Raw genomic sequence first — 17,083 nt, 5'->3', positions numbered from 1 at the left:
AGAGACAGAGAGAGACAGAGAGAGAGAGAGAGAGAGACAGAGAGAGACAGAGACAGAGACAGAGACAGAGACAGAGATAGAGAGAGAGAGAGAGAGAGAGAGAGAGAGAGAGAGACAGAGACAGAGAGAGAGAGAGACAGAGAGAGACAGAGAGAGAGACAGAGAGAGAGAGAGAGACAGAGACAGAGAGAGAGAGACAGAGAGTGAGAGAGAGAGAGACATTTCAGAGACAGAGAGAGAGAGACAGAGAGAGACAGAGAGAGAGACAGAGAGAGAGAGAGAGAGAGACAGAGAGAGACAGAGACAGAGACAGAGACAGAGACAGAGATAGAGAGAGAGAGAGAGAGAGAGAGAGAGAGAGACAGAGAGAGAGAGAGAGAGAGACACAGAGAGAGAGACAGAGAGAGAGAGAGAGACAGAGAGAGAGAGAGAGAGAGGGAGAGAGAGAGACAGACAGACAGACAGACAGACAGACAGACAGACAGACAGACAGACAGACAGACAGACAGACAGACAGACAGACAGACAGAGAGAGATTGTGCCTGGCCAAATTAAATGTGGAGCTGATGAAGAGCGGTCCCAGGGCCTAATGAGCAGGGCCAGAGGATATGTGCAGGGACACACTAAGGAGCCGGTGGGGGATAGCAAGGGAAAATTGGTCTTTCAGCAGGATGCCGTGGAAATCTCTTAAATACTGCAGGCCATGATTCCAGAGACCAATCACTGGGTCTGTACTACACTGGGGGGTTCTCTCTCAGCAATGAGAGGATTATTCACATTTTATTTACATTTCCATGACAATATGTCTGTCTTTTTTCTGTTCACCCTGCAGACCTATGGGGGGAAACAGCTGGAATGATAGAAAAAATAAAAAAAACGACGGATATCGTAACGATTCCAGGCCATTAAAAAGGAACAACATTGCAGTCTGTTAGAATGCCAGGGTAGATCACAGTCTGTTAGAATGCCAGGGTAGATCACAGTCTGTTAGAATGCCAGGGTAGATCACAGTCTGTTAGAATGCCAGGGTAGATCACAGTCTGTTAGAATGCCAGGGTAGATCACAGTCTGTTAGAATGCCAGGGTAGATCACAGTCTGTTAGAATGCCAGGGTAGATCACAGTCTGTTAGAATGCCAGGGTAGATCCCAGTCTGTTAGAATGCCAGGGTAGATCACAGTCTGTTAGAATGCCAGGGTAGATCACAGTCTGTTAGAATGCCAGGGTAGATCACAGTCTGTTAGAATGCCAGGGTAGATCACAGTCTGTTAGAATGCCAGGGTAGATCACAGTCTGTTAGAATGCCAGGGTTGATCACAGTCTGTTAGAATGCCAGGGTAGATCACAGTCTGTTAGAATGCCAGGGTTGATCACAGTCTGTTAGAATGCCAGGGTAGATCCCAGTCTGTTAGAATGCCAGGGTAGATCACAGTCTGTTAGAATGCCAGGGTAGATCACAGTCTGTTAGAATGCCAGGGTAGATCACAGTCTGTTAGAATGCCAGGGTAGATCACAGTCTGTTAGAATGCCAGGGTAGATCACAGTCTGTTAGAATGCCAGGGTAGATCACAGTATATTAGTGTACCAGGGTAGATCACAGTCTGTTAGAATGCCAGGGTAGATCACAGTCTATTAGAATGCCAGGGTAGATAGATCACAGTATATTAGTGTACCGTGTAGATCACAGTCTATTAGAATGCCAGGGTAGATCACAGTCTATTAGAATGCCAGGGTAGATCACAGTCTGTTAGAATGCCATGGTAGATCAAATCAAATCAAATCAAATCAAATTTATTTATATAGCCCTTCGTACATCAGCTGATATCTCAAAGTGCTGTACAGAAACCCAGCCTAAAACCCCAAACAGCAAACAATGCAGGTGTAAAAAAAAGTAGATATATACTAATATACTGTGATAGGTAGATCACAGTATATTAGTGTACCAGGGTAGATCACAGTCTGTTAGAATGCCAGGGTAGATCACAGTCTGTTAGAATGCCAGGGTAGATCACAGTCTGTTAGAATGCCAGGGTAGATCACAGTATATTAGTGTACCAGGGTAGATCACAGTCTGTCAGAAGGCCAGTGTAGATCACAGTCTATTAGAATGCCAAGGTAGATCACAGTCTATTAGAATGCCAGGGTAGATCACAGTATATTAGAGTACCAGGGTAGATCACAGTATATTAGTGTACCGGGTAGATCACAGTCTGTTAGAATGCCAGGGTAGATCACAGTCTGTTGGAATGCCAGGGTAGATCACAGTCTATTAGAATGCCAGGGTAGATCACAGTATATTAGTGTACCGGGTAGATCACAGTCTGTTAGAATGCCAGGGTAGATCACAGTCTGTTGGAATGCCAGGGTAGATCACAGTCTATTAGAATGCCAGGGTAGATCAAATCAAATCAAATCAATTTTATTTATATAGCCCTTCGTACATCAGCTGATATCTCAAAGTGCTGTACAGAAACCCAGCCTAAAACCCCAAACAGCAAGCAATGCAGGTGTAGAAGCACGGTGGCTAGGAAAAACTCCCTAGAAAGGCCAAAACCTAGGAAGAAACCTAGAGAGGAACCAGGCTATGTGGGGTGGCCAGTTCTCTTCTGGCTGTGCCGGGTGGAGATTATAACAGAACATGGCCAAGATGTTCAAATGTTCATAAATGACTAGCATGGTCAAATAATAGTAAGGCCAGGTGGACTGGGGACAGCAAGGAGTCATCATGTCAGGTAGTCCTGGGGCATGGTCCTAGGGCTCAGGTCAGTTGAAACTGGAGCAGCAGCATGGCCAGGTGGACTGGGGACAGCAAGGGGTCATCATGTCAGGTAGTCCTGGGGAATGGTCCTAGGGCTCAGGTCCTCCGAGAGAGAGAAAGAAAGAAGGAGAGAATTAGAGAACCCACACTTAGATTCACACAGGACACCGAATAGGACAGGAGAAGTACTCCAGATATAACAAACTGACCCTAGCCCCCAACACAAACTACTGCAGCATAAATACTGGAGGCTGAGACAGGAGGGGTCAGGAGACACTGTGGCCCCATCCGAGGACACCCCGGACAGGGCCAAACAGGAAGGATATAACCCCACCCACTTTGCCAAAGCACAGCCCTCACACCACTAGAGGGATATCTTCAACCACCAACTTACCATCCTGAGACAAGGCTGAGTATAGCCCACAAAGATCTCCGCCACGGCACAACCCAAGGGGGGACCCAGACAGGATGACCACAACAGTGAATCAACCCACTCAGGTGACGCACCCACAGTATATTAGAATGTCAGGGTAGATCACAGTCTGTTAGAATGCCAGGGTAGATCACAGAATATTAGAATGCCAGGGTAGATCACAGTATATTAGAATGCCAGGGTAGATCACAGTATATTAGAATGCCAGGGTAGATCACAGTCTGTTAGACTGCCAGGGTAGATCACAGTCTGTTAGAATGCCAGGGTAGATCACAGTCTGTTAGAATGCCAGGGTAGATCACAGTCTATTAGAATGCCAGGATAGATCACAGTATATTAGTGCACCAGGGTAGATCACAGTCTGTTAGAATGCCAGGGTAGATCACAGTATATTAGTGTACCAGGGTAGATCACAGTATATTAGTGTACCAGGGTAGATCTCAGTCTATTAGAATGCCAGGGTAGATCTCAGTCTGTTAGAATGCCAGGGTAGATCACAGTCTGTTGGAATGCCAGGCTAGATCACAATATATTTGTGTACCAGGGTAGCTAACAGTATATTAGAATGCCAGGGTAGATCTCAGTCTGTTAGAATGCCAGGGTAGATCACAGTCTGTTGGAATGCCAGGCTAGATCACAATATATTTGTGTACCAGGGTAGCTAACAGTATATTAGAATGCCAGGGTAGATCTCAGTCTGTTAGAATGCCAGGGTAGATCACAGTATATTAGTGTACCAGGGTAGATCACAGTATATTATTGTACCAGGGTAGATCACAGTATATTAGAATGCCAGGGTAGATCACAGTCTGTTCGAATGCCAGGGTAGATCACAGTCTGTTAGAATGCCAGGGTAGATCTCAGTCTGTTAGAATGCCAGGGTAGATCTCAGTCTGTTAGAATGCCAGGGTAGATCACAGTATATTAGTGTACCAGGGTAGATCACAGTATATTAGTGTACCAGGGTAGATCACAGTATATTAGAATGCCAGGGTAGATCACAGTCTGTTCGAATGCCAGGGTAGATCACAGTATATTAGTGTACCAGGGTAGATCACAGTCTGTTCGAATGCCAGGGTAGATCACAGTCTACTAGAATGCCAGGGTAGATCACAGTCTGTTCGAATGACAGGGTAGATCACAGTCTACTAGAATGCCAGGGTAGATCTCAGTCTGTTAGAATTCCAGGCTAGATCAGCATATTAAACCCTGTACCATGTAGAACAAGGACTCATTGTGGATCACATTTTTACCGCTCGTGTTGTCAACCACCACAACCGACAAAGACCTATTTTACGACGCTGCCCAGACTATAAAGAGCTTCCTACTGGGGTATAATGGAATTAATAACATCAACTGCGCCTTTGGTGAGAACTCCCAGGAGCCATTGCAGTTTTTACTACTCTGTGGTGTGATATTAAAAAGATGGAGAAGATGATTTACTGACTGAGATTAACTGATGATGTAATTCTGTTCCGGGGTTCTGAAGTTCTACACAGAAGCAATGTTCTGCCTGTCTGTCTGTCTGTCTGTCTGTCTGTCTGTCTGTCTGTCTGTCTGTCTGTCTGTCTGTCTGTCTGTCTGTCTGTCTGTCTGTCTTTAATAGTTGATAGCAGGTTGAGTTGTGAAGTATCACATTTTGTCCTTGTCTTATAATATTGGCATCTAAGGCTGTTTTCACGCATAGTTCTGAGCTATAGTTTGAATGAGTTTGATGAGGTTATTTAGTTAGTTAATCAGGTACGATTTTTAATACCGTGTATGTTTTCAATGTGTTACATTAAATCCGTCTATATAACTAGGTTTTCCTTCCACCCATTTCATGCAGATGAATGATCTGATACATAAAAATAAAGTACTGACTTTGGAAGCAGCAAATTTGTCTGTAAAACTTCCCAAATGTCGACAAAAACAAATTGCTCTCGACAAAGTTAGATATTATTTTACCTTTATTTAACTAGGCAGGTCAGTTATGAACAAATTCTTATTTTCAATGACGGTCTAGGAACAGTGGGTTAGCTGCCTGTTCAGGGGCAGAACGACAGATTTGTACCTTGTCAGCTTGGGGATTTGAACTCACAACCTTCCAGTTACTAGTCCAACACTCTAACGACTAGGTTACCCTGCCTCCCCAGGTATTTGTTTTGTCTCTCAAAGTAGAATAGGCAACAATTGTTGCGGTGGAAACACTTTTAGGAGCACATATTCATAGAGAAAACATAATGTCGCTCTTAACTTGGAGTCACGAGATGATGGAGCCTTACTATGCCGTGGAAAAGCAGAGTTTATAGGCAGATGGAAGAAGTGACTTCATAACTTCAGAAACGATGGTGTGGAAGTGCACGTGATGAGCTTCATATACATATTTACACTCAACAGTCTTTCAAAAGGTTGCGGAACATTTGAATAATGCTGGTGACACAAAGATCGGTGCTTTATATTTATAAATAAAGGATATTTCATCCCATATGTCATCATATAACTTTACCCTGTCCACTTTCTCAGCGACCTGTCGTCCCTAGAGCATGTTGCTAAACCAGATACGACAAGTATCCCACTAGGAAAGAACTGGTTGAATGAACATTGTTTCGACATCATTTCAACCCAAAAACGTAATATAATGATTTTTAATTAATGTAGAAAACTGATAGAATTTTGAAAAAAGTCATCAATGTAAGGAAATGTAAAAAAAAAAAATAATAGTTACTGGTAGTGTTTTCAGTAGTTAATTAGCTGGTAGTGTTTTCAGTAGTTAATTACCTGGTAGTGTTTTCAGTATTTACGTGGTAGTGTTTTCAGTAGTTAATTACCTGGTAGTGTTTTCAGTAGTTAATTACCTGGTAGTGTTTTCAGTAGTTAATTAGCTGGTAGTGTTTTCAGTAGTTAATTACATGGTTGTGTTTTCAGTAGTTAATTACCTGGTCGTGTTTTCAGTAGTTAATTACCTGGTAGTGTTTTCAGTAGTTAATTACATGGTTGTGTTTTCAGTAGTTAATTACCTGGTCGTGTTTTCAGTAGTTAATTACCTGGTCGTGTTTTCAGTAGTTAATTACCTGGTAGTGTTTTCAGTAGTTAATTACCTGGTTGTGTTTTCAGTAGTTAATTACTCGGTAGTGTTTTCAGTATTTACATGGTAGTGTTTTCAGTAGTTAATTACCTTGTAGTGTTTTCAGTAGTTAATTACCTGGTAATGTTTTCAGTAGTTAATTACCTGGTAATGTTTCAGTAGTTAATTACTAGATTTTGGACTCATCAGACCAAAGAACAGATTTCCACCAGTCTAATGACCATCGTTCGTGTTTCTTGACCCAAGCAATTCTCTTCTTATTATTGGTGTCCTTTAGTAATGGTTTCTTTGAAGAAATTCGACCATGAAGGCCTGATTCACACAGTCTCCTCTGAACAGTTGATGTTGAGATGTGTCTGTTACTTGAACTCTGTGAAGCATTTATCTGGGCCGCAATTTCTGAGGCTGGTATCTCTAATGAACTTATCCTCTGCAGCAGAGGTAATCTTCTGTGTACCACCCCTATCTTGTCACAACACAATGATTGGCTCAAACGCATTAGAAGGAAAGAAATTCTAAAAAATGTAATTTTAATAAGGCACACCTTAGCCACGTCTCAGTAATAACCAACACACCTGGATTGGAGCTGTGAACCCACACTTTCAATTGATACATTTTAGGTAATAAGCTTCTAGTGTTAATTGAAATGCATTCCAGGTGACAACCTCGTGAAGCTGGTTGAGCAAATGCCAAAAAAAAAACACTTTTTTGGGATACTACATGATTCCATATGTGTTATTTCATAGTTGTGATGTCTTCACTGTTATTCTACAATGTAGAAATCTAGAAGAACCCAATAAGGAGTAGGTGTGTTCAAACGTTTGACTGGTACAGTATATACAGTGTAATATTGGGATGCAAACTCAGAATGGAATACATTTCAAGTCTATATCTGACATGGTACAGCTGTTTTCTTTTTTTAAGGTGTATACTTTGTTTCATAGTAGATTTGTTTAACCTTTAACCACAGTGGGCTAAATAAAAGGTTAAACACTCTGTGTGGCCCTGATTTAGCCCACTGTGGTTAAAGGTTAAACACTCTGTGTGACCCTGATTTAGCCCACTGTGGTAAAAGGTTAAACACTCTGTGTGGCCCTGATTTAGCCCACTGCATTTAAAGGTTAAACACTCTGTGAGGCCCTGATTTAGCCCACTGTGGTAAAAGGTTAAACACTCTGTGTGGCCCTGATTTAGCCCACTGTGGTAAAAGGTTAAACACTCTGTGTGGCCCTGATTTAGCCCACTGTGGTTAAAGGTTAAACACTCTGTGTGACCCTGATTTAGCCCACTGTGGTAAAAGGTTAAACACTCTGTGTGACCCTGATTTAGCCCACTGTGGTAAAAGGTTAAACACTCTGTGTGACCCTGATTTAGCCCACTGTGGTAAAAGGTTAAACACTCTGTGTGACCCTGATTTAGCCCACTGGGGTAAAAGGTTAAACACTCTGTGTGACCCTGATTTAGCCCACTGTGGTTAAAGGTTAAACACTCTGTGTGACCCTGATTTAGCCCACTGTGGTAAAAGGTTAAACACTCTGTGTGACCCTGATTTAGCCCACTGTGGTTAAAGGTTAAACACTCTGTGTGACCCTGATTTAGCCCACCGTGGTAAAAGGTTAAACACTCTGTGTGACCCTGATTTAGCCCACTGTGGTAAAATCTTAAATACTCTGTGTGGCCCTGATTTAGCCCACTGTGGTAAAAGGTTAAACACTCTGGGTGACCCTGATTTAGCCCACTGTGGTTAAAGGTTAAACACTCTGTGTGACCCTGATTTAGCCCACTGTGGTTAAAGGTTAAACACTCTGTGTGACCCTGATTTAGCCCACTGTGGTAAAAGGTTAAACACTCTGTGTGACCCTGATTTAGCCCACTGTGGTTAAAGGTTAAACACTCTGTGTGGCCCTGATTTAGCCCACTGTGGTAAAAGCTTAAATACTCTGTGTGGCCCTGATTTAGCCCACTGCATTGAAAGGTTATTAGCAGTAGCACCAGCTGTTGTTAAGGATCGGACCCTTTTTTTTCAAATTTCAACTAAAATTATATACCCAAATCTAACTATATGCATATCCTTGATACCATTTGAAAGGAAACACCTTGAAGTTTGTGGAAATGTGAAATTAATATATCAGAGTAAAACACATTAGATCTGGTAAAAGACAATACAAAGAAAAAAACATGCATATTTTTTTTTATACCATCATATTTGAAATGCAAGAGAAAGGCCATAATGTATTACTCCAGCTGAGGCGCAATTTAGATTTTGGCCACTAGCTGGCAGCAGTGTATATGCACAGTTTTAGACTGATCCAATGAACCATTTTATTTCTTCTCAACATTTTCTATCAAGTCTGCCCAAATGTACCTATTTGGTTAACTTCTTGCGTCGAGCCATCCCGGATCCGGGATCGTGACTACAGCCTCAAGCTCATTACCATAACACAACGTTAACTATTCATGAAATTCGCAAATGAAATGAAATCAATATGCTAGCTCTCAAGCTTAGCCTTTTGTTAACAACACTGTCATCTCATATTTTCTAAATATGCTTCTCAACCATAGCAAAAGAAGCATTTGTGTAACAGTATTGATAGCTAGTGTAGCATTTAGCGTAGCATTTAGCGTTAGCTTTCAGCAGGCAACATTTTCACAAAAACCAGAAAAGCATTCAAATAAAATAATTTACCTTTGAAGAACTTCGGATGTTTTCAATGAGGAGACTCTCAGTTAGATAGCAAATGTTCAATTTTTCCTGAAAGATTATTTGTTTAGGACAAATCGCTCCGTTTTCTGCATCACGTTTAGCTACGAAAAAAACCTGTATCCAGGATTGTATAAATCTATCCGCAAGCTCATTAGCATAACGGAACGTTAACTATTCATGAAAATCGCAAATTAAATAAATCTATTTGCTCTCAAGCTTAGCCTTTTGTTAACAACACTGTCATCTCAGATTTTCAAAAATATGCTTCTCAACCACAACAAAACAAGCATTTGTGTAACAGTATTGATAGCCTAGCATAGGATTAAGCCTGGCATTCAGCAGGCAACATTTTCACAAAAACCAGAAAAGCATTCAAATAAAATAATTTACCTTTGAAGAACTTCAGATGTTTTCAATGAGGAGACTCTCAGTTAGATAGCAAATGTTCAGTTTTTACAAAAATATAATTTGTGTTGACAAATCGCTCCGTTTTCATCATCACGTTTGGGTAAGAAAAAAAACGAAAATTAAGTCATTAAAACGCGAACTTTTTTCCAAATTAACTCCATAATATCGACAGAAACATGGCAAACCGATGTTTAGAATCAATCCTCACGGTGTTTTTCACATATCTATCAACGATAAATCCATCGTGGCAGTTGACTTTCTCTTCTGAAGAAATGGAACGGCGCATGGACCTAAAGATTACGCAATCATTTCGACACAGGACACCGGGCGGACACCTGGTAAATGTAGTCTCTTATGGTCAATCTTCCAATGATATGCCTACAAATACGTCACAATGCTGCAGACACCTTGGAGAAACGACACAAAGGGCAGGCTCATTCCTGGCACATTCACAGCCATATAAGGAGACATTGGAACACAGCGCCTTCAGAATCTGGGGCATTTCCTGTATGAAACTTCATCTTGGTTTCGCCTGTAACATTAGTTCTGGGGCACTCACAGATAATATCTTTGCAGTTTTGGAAACGTCAGAGTTCTTAATTGCCAAGGCTGTCAATTACATGCATAGTCGAGCATCTTTTCGTGACAAAATATCTTGTTTGAAACGGGAACGTTTTTTATCCAAAAATTAAAAGAGCGCCCCTTATCTCGAAGAAGTTCATTCATATATTTTCAAGTTCATAACTGTGCACTCTACTCAAACAATAGCATGGTATTCTTGCACTGTAATAGCTACTGTAAATTGTACAGTCCAGTTGCATTAACAAAAATTTAAGCTTTCTGCCCATATATCAGATATGTCTATATCCTGGTAAATGTTTTTGTTACTTACAACCTCATGCTAAACACATTAGCCTACTGTAACGTCGTTCTTCGTTTGTCGAAAGAGAGTCGGACCGAAATGCAGCGTGGTGGTTACTCATGACTTTAATAGAAAAAAGTGACACATGAAATAACGATACAAAACAACAAACGGAACGTGAAACCTAAATACGGCCTATCTGGTGAAACTACACAGAGATAGGAACAATCACCCACGAAATACACAGTGAAACCCAGGCTACCTAAATACGGTTCCCCATCAGAGACAACGAGAATCACCTGACTCTGATTGAGAACCGCCTCAGGCAGCCAAGCCTATACAACACCCCTAATCAGCCGCGATCCCAAATACTACAAACCCCAATACGAAAATACAATAACATAAACCCATGTCACACCCTGGCCTGACCAAATATATAACGAAAACACAAAATACAATGACCAAGGTGTGACACCTACGTTAGCTCAACTATCCCCTGGGCGGAACACCAATCCTGTAGAGGTTTTAACAAAGAAACACACTAGAAAGATTTGGGTAGTTTTACGTCAATGTAAACATTACAATATAAATGTTCTAATGTCAAGGTTGTAATGTCAATGTTATGATGTCAATGTTCTAACGTCAACGTTCTAATGTTAATTTTCTAATTTTAACATTATTTTGGCAACGTTCTAATCTCAAGATTCTAATGTCAACGTTCTAACATCAACATGCTAATGTCAATGTTCTAATGTCAATGTTATAATGTCAGTGTTAAGATGTCAATGTTCTTAAGTCAATGTTTTGATTTCAATGTTCTTCAATGTAAAATTGTCAGTGTTCCAATTGTCAATGTTCTTCTTTAAACATTCTAATGTCTATGTTATTATGTCTAGGTTCTTATGTCAATATTATGATGTCATTGTTCTAATGTCAACCTTGAAATGTCAACCTTCAAATGTCAACATTACAAAGCCAATGTTACAATGCCAGTGTTCTAATGTCAACGTTCTAATGCCAGTGTTCTAATGTCAACGTTCTAATGTCAATGTTCTAATGTCAACGTCCTAATGTCAATGTTCTAATGTCAACGTTCTAATGTCAACGTTCTAACGTCGTTGTTTTAATGTCAGTGCACTATCGTCAATGGTATAATGTCAATGTTCTAATATCAGTCTTCTAATGTCAATGTTCGAATATCAAGTTTCTACTGTCATTGATCTAATTTCAAGTTTCTAATGTTAAGGTTCTAATGTATAGGTTCCAATTTCAAGTTTCTAATATCAGTGTTCTAATGTCAGGGTTCTAATTTCAATGTTCTAACGTCAGTTTTGTAATGTCAGTGTTCTAAAGTCAACGTTCTAATGTCAACATTCTAATGTCCAAGTTCTAATGTCAATTTTATTTTTTTCAAGATTCTAATATAAGGTTCTAATGGGAATGTCATTGTTCTAATGTTCTAATTGTCTTGATGACTCCTTCACAGCTCCATGTATCTGTTGTCTCGATGACTCCTTCACAGCTCCATGTATCTGTTGTCTCGATGACTCCTTCACAGCTCCATGTATCTGTTGTCTTGATGAATCCTTCACAGCTCCAGCTATCTGTTGTCTTGATGAATCCTTCACAGCTCCAGCTATCTGTTGTCTTGATGACTCCTTCACAGCTCCAGCTATCTGTTGAATCCTTCACAGCTCCATGCTATCTGTTGTCTTGATGAATCCTTCACAGCTCCAGCTATCTGTTGTCTTGATGACTCCTTCACAGCTCCAGCTATCTGTTGTCTTGATGAATCCTTCACAGCTCCAGCTATCTGTTGTCTTGATGACTCCTTCACAGCTCCAGCTATCTGTTGTCTTGATGAATCCTTCACAGCTCCAGCTATCTGTTGTCTTGATGATCCTTCACAGCTCCAGCTATCTGTTGTCTTGATGAATCCTTCACAGCTCCAGCTATCTGTTGTCTTGATAAATCCTTCACAGCTCCAGCTATCTGTTGTCTTGATGAATCCTTCACAGCTCCAGCTATCTGTTGTCTTGATGAATCCTTCACAGCTCCAGCTATCTGTTGTCTTGATGAATCCTTCACAGCTCCAGCTATCTGTTGTCTTTGAATCCTTCACAGCTCCAGCTATCTGTTGTCTTGATGACTCCTTCACAGCTCCAGCTATCTGTTGTCTTGATGAATCCTTCACAGCTCCAGCTATCTGTTGTCTTGATGACTCCTTCACAGCTCCAGCTATCTGTTGTCTCGATGACTCCTTCACAGCTCCAGCTATCTGTTGTCTTGATGAATCCTTCACAGCTCCAGCTATCTGTTGTCTTGATGAATCCTTCACAGCTCCAGCTATCTGTTGTCTTGATGACTCCTTCACAGCTCCAGCTATCTGTTGTCTTGATGACTCCTTCACAGCTCCAGCTATCTGTTGTCTTGATGAATCCTTCACAGCTCCAGCTATCTGTTGTCTTGATGAATCCTTCACAGCTCCAGCTATCTGTTGTCTTGATGAATCCTTCACAGCTCCAGCTATCTGTTGTCTTGATGACTCCTTCACAGCTCCAGCTATCTGTTGTCTTGATGAATCCTTCACAGCTCCAGCTATCTGTTGTCTTGATGACTCCTTCACAGCTCCAGCTATCTGTTGTCTTGATGAATCCTTCACAGCTCCAGCTATCTGTTGTCTTGATGAATCCTTCACAGCTCCAGCTATCTGTTGTCTTGATGACTCCTTCACAGCTCCAGCTATCTGTTGTCTTGATGAATCCTTCACAGCTCCAGCTATCTGTTGTCTTGATGACTCCTTCACAGCTCCAGCTATCTGTTGTCTCGATGACTCCTTCACAGCTCCAGCTATCTGTTGTCTCGATGAATCCTTCACAGCTCCAGCTATCTGTTGTCTCGATGACTCCTTCCTGTTCTAGGTTTTTTGATAAATAAAGAAAAATGCCAAATCTTTCCTCTACCTTCAGTAATTAATTTGAAAGACGCTGCACCTCCTTAATTGGGCTCCAGGAGAGATATTGAGGATTTATCTTTAATAATAGGAGATGACTGGGGACAAAACAAGAAAGCAGCATGTTGAAATGAGGTTCTGGATCTACAATTAATCAGGAGATAGAAAATATGTGATTTAGCAGCGTAGCTCATTCAGGGATCCACTTGTCGCTTGGTCCATCCAGGTAATGCTGATTTAATCATCTCGCTGCTACATTAGCTTTCCCTCGTAACACAACAATCAAATCAAAAAGAGCCATCACACGACTGGGTGGATAATGTTTCTCCGGGTGATGTGGAATACAGCTGTTCTAATAGGACACAATTAATGACAATAAGGTAGGTAGAACGCCTGTGGTACTGTGATCGTAGAAGAACAGGCCTGTTGAGTGCATTACATAGTCACTGTTTCACGTAGATCACGTGATCTTGGGAAGGAAAACTACACAACACATGTTTGATTGAATCTTTGTGTAACACTAAATAATAATACTACTAATACATCTAAATAACAATACTACTAATACATCTAAATAATAATACTACTAATACATCTAAATAATAATACTACTAATACATCTAAATAATAATACTAAACAAGAATAGTATAATATTAGCATTATTGTTTAGTATTATTAATAATATTATTATCTAGTATTATTATTCTAATAATAATAATAATAATAATAATAATACTAAATAAATAAGACCAATAATAATAATACAAAAGAGTAATACTAATAATCATACTAAATAATAATACCACATATAATACAACTAATAATAACAGTAATAATAAATAATAATAGTACTAAATACTATACAATAATACTCAGTAACAATACTAATAAATGTACTAAATAATAATAATAATAATAATAATAATAACTGTACTAAATAATAATATGAATAATGCTAAATAACAATACTAATAATAACACTAAATAATAATAATAATAATACCACTAATAATAATAATACTGAAAAATAATACTAACTAATAATACTAATAATTGTACCACATAATAATACTAAATAATAGTACAAAACAGTAATACTAATAATTATACTAAATAATAATACCAAATATAATACTAATAATAATAATAATAATAATAGTAATAAATACTATATAAAAATACTAAGTAATAATATTACTGTACTGTACTGTACTAATTAAAAATAGTAATAATAGTAATAATGCTAAATAATAATACCAATATTAATACTAATAATTGTACTAGATAATAATAATGCTAAATGACAATACTAATAATAATACTAAATAATAATAATAATAACAAACAATAATACTAAATAATGTTACTACTAATAATACTAATAATACTGCTGATTAATAATACTACTTATGGTAGTATAAATAATAATACTCAATAATACTAAATAATATTACTAATAATTGTAACGACGTTCGTCTGTTGAAGGAGAGTCGGACCAAAATACAGCGTGGTGGTTACTCATGTTCTTTAATGAAGAATCGACGATACATGAAATAACTAATATAAATACAAAACAACAAACGGAACGTGAAAACCTAATTACAGCCTGTCTGGTGAACAACTACACAGAGACAGGAACAATCACCCACAAAATACACAGTGAAACCCAGGCTACCTAAATATGGTTCCCAATCAGAGACAACGAGAATCACCTGACTCTGATTGAGAACCGCCTCAGGCAGCAAAACCTATGCTACACCCCTACTCAGCCGCAATCCCAATGCCTACAAAACCCCAATACGAAACACAACAAAATAAACCCATGTCACACCCTGGCCTGACCAAATATATAACGAAAACACAAAATACTATGACCAAGGTGTGACAATAATACTAATATTAATTCTTAATAATACTACTAATAATACTACTAATAATAATATTAAATAAATAATACTAATAATAGTACTAAATAGTAATACTAAATAATAATAGTAATAATTGTACTAGATACTAATAATAATACTAAGTAATAATACAAAACATTCAATATGTACAAGTACTAAAAATCCCATTAAAATATTGGTACAGTGATTTCCAAAGGTTTTTGTAAAGTGACACATTTTTAGTTGTTTTGTGAATAACTATGAGGTTACAGTGCAGACATTCGGAATTCATTTTAGGGTATTTTCATCCATATTGGGTGAATCGTTTAGAAATTACAGCACTTTATGTACATAGTCCCCCACATTTCAGGGGACCGAATTTGTTTTGGAACAAATTCACTTATGTGTTTTACAGTATTAATTATTTTTGACCCATATTCATAGAATGCAATGATTAACCTCACTAGGGCACGTGGGATGCTAGAGCCCCACCTGGCCAACATCCAGTGAAATTGCAGAGCGCCAACTTCAAAAGCAGAATTACTCCATTTAAAAATGTATAAAACATACAAGTGTTATACATCGGTTTAAAGATTAACTTCTTGTTAATCCAACCATGGTGTCAGATTTGAAAAAGGCTATACGGCCATGCGATTATCTTAGAACAGTGCCAAGCAGACAAATCATTACAAACAGTTACCAGCCAAGTAGAGGAGTTACACAAGTCAGAAATAGAGATACAATTAAGCACTTACCTTTGATGATCTTCATATGTTTTGCACTCACAAGACTTCTATTTACTCAATAAATGTTTCTGATTTTTGCAATGTTATGTCGATGGAAAAAAGCTGTCCTTGAAACAGTCTTGATATGTTCGTCAAAAGAGAGATCAGGGTCCAGAGTAAATGCAGAGGTCCTTCACAGTTTTATTTGAGATGACTACAACCATTAAGATTAATTGTCAGATTCAACAGAAGATCTCTTTGTTTCTTGGGACCTAGAACAAGCATCTCTGTTTTGTCTGAGTTTAAAAGTAAAAAGTTTGCAGCCATCCACTTCCTTGTGTCTGAAACACAGGCTTCGAGCGAGGGCAATTTTGGGGCTTCACCATGTTTCATTGAAATGCACAGCTGTGTGTCATCCGCATAGCAGTGAAAGTTAACATTATATTTTCGAATGACATCCCCAAGAGGTAAAATATATAAAATATAACCTTGAGGAACACCGAAATAAACAGTTGATTTGACAGAGGACAAACCATTCACAGAGACAAACTGATATCTTTCCGACAGATAAGATCTAAACCAGGCCAGAACTTGTCCGTGTAGACCAATTTAGGTTTCCAATCTCTCCAAAAGAATGTGGTGATCGATGGTTTCAAAAGCAGCACGAAGGTCTAGGAGCATGAGGACAGATGCAGAGCCTCGGTCTGATGCCATTAAAAGGTAATTTAGCACCTTCACAAGTGCAGTCTCAGTGCTATGATGGGGTCTAAAACCAGACTGAAGTATTTCGTATACAGCCTTTTCTAAAAAAATTGAGAGGAATGGAAGATTCGATATAGGCCGATAGTTTTTTATATTTTCTGGGTCAAGGTTTGGCTTTTTCAAGAGAGGCTTTATTACTGCCACTTTTAGTGAGTTTGGTACACATCCGGTGGATAGAGAGCCGTTTATTATGTTCAACATAGGAGGGCCAAGCACAGGAAGCAGCTCTTTCAGAAGTTTAGTTGGAAAAGGCTCCAGTATGCAGCTTGAAGGTTAAGAGGCATGATTGTGTCAAGAGATATAGTACTAAAACACTTGAGTGTCTCTCTTGATCCTAGGTCCTGGCAGAGTTGTGCAGACTCACGACAACTGAGCTTTGAAGGAATAAGCAGATTTTAAAGAGGAGTCCAGAATTTGCTTTCCAATAATCATGATCTTTTCCTCAAAGAAGTTCATGAATTTATTACTGCTGAAGTGAAAGCCATCCTCACTTGGTTCAAAAAGGAATTTCGGATTGTTCTTATT

The sequence above is a fragment of the Oncorhynchus keta genome, chromosome 4 (genome assembly GCF_023373465.1).
Source record: "Oncorhynchus keta strain PuntledgeMale-10-30-2019 chromosome 4, Oket_V2, whole genome shotgun sequence".
NCBI lineage: Eukaryota > Metazoa > Chordata > Actinopteri > Salmoniformes > Salmonidae > Oncorhynchus > Oncorhynchus keta.
Note: the sequence above shows the minus strand (reverse complement) of the source record.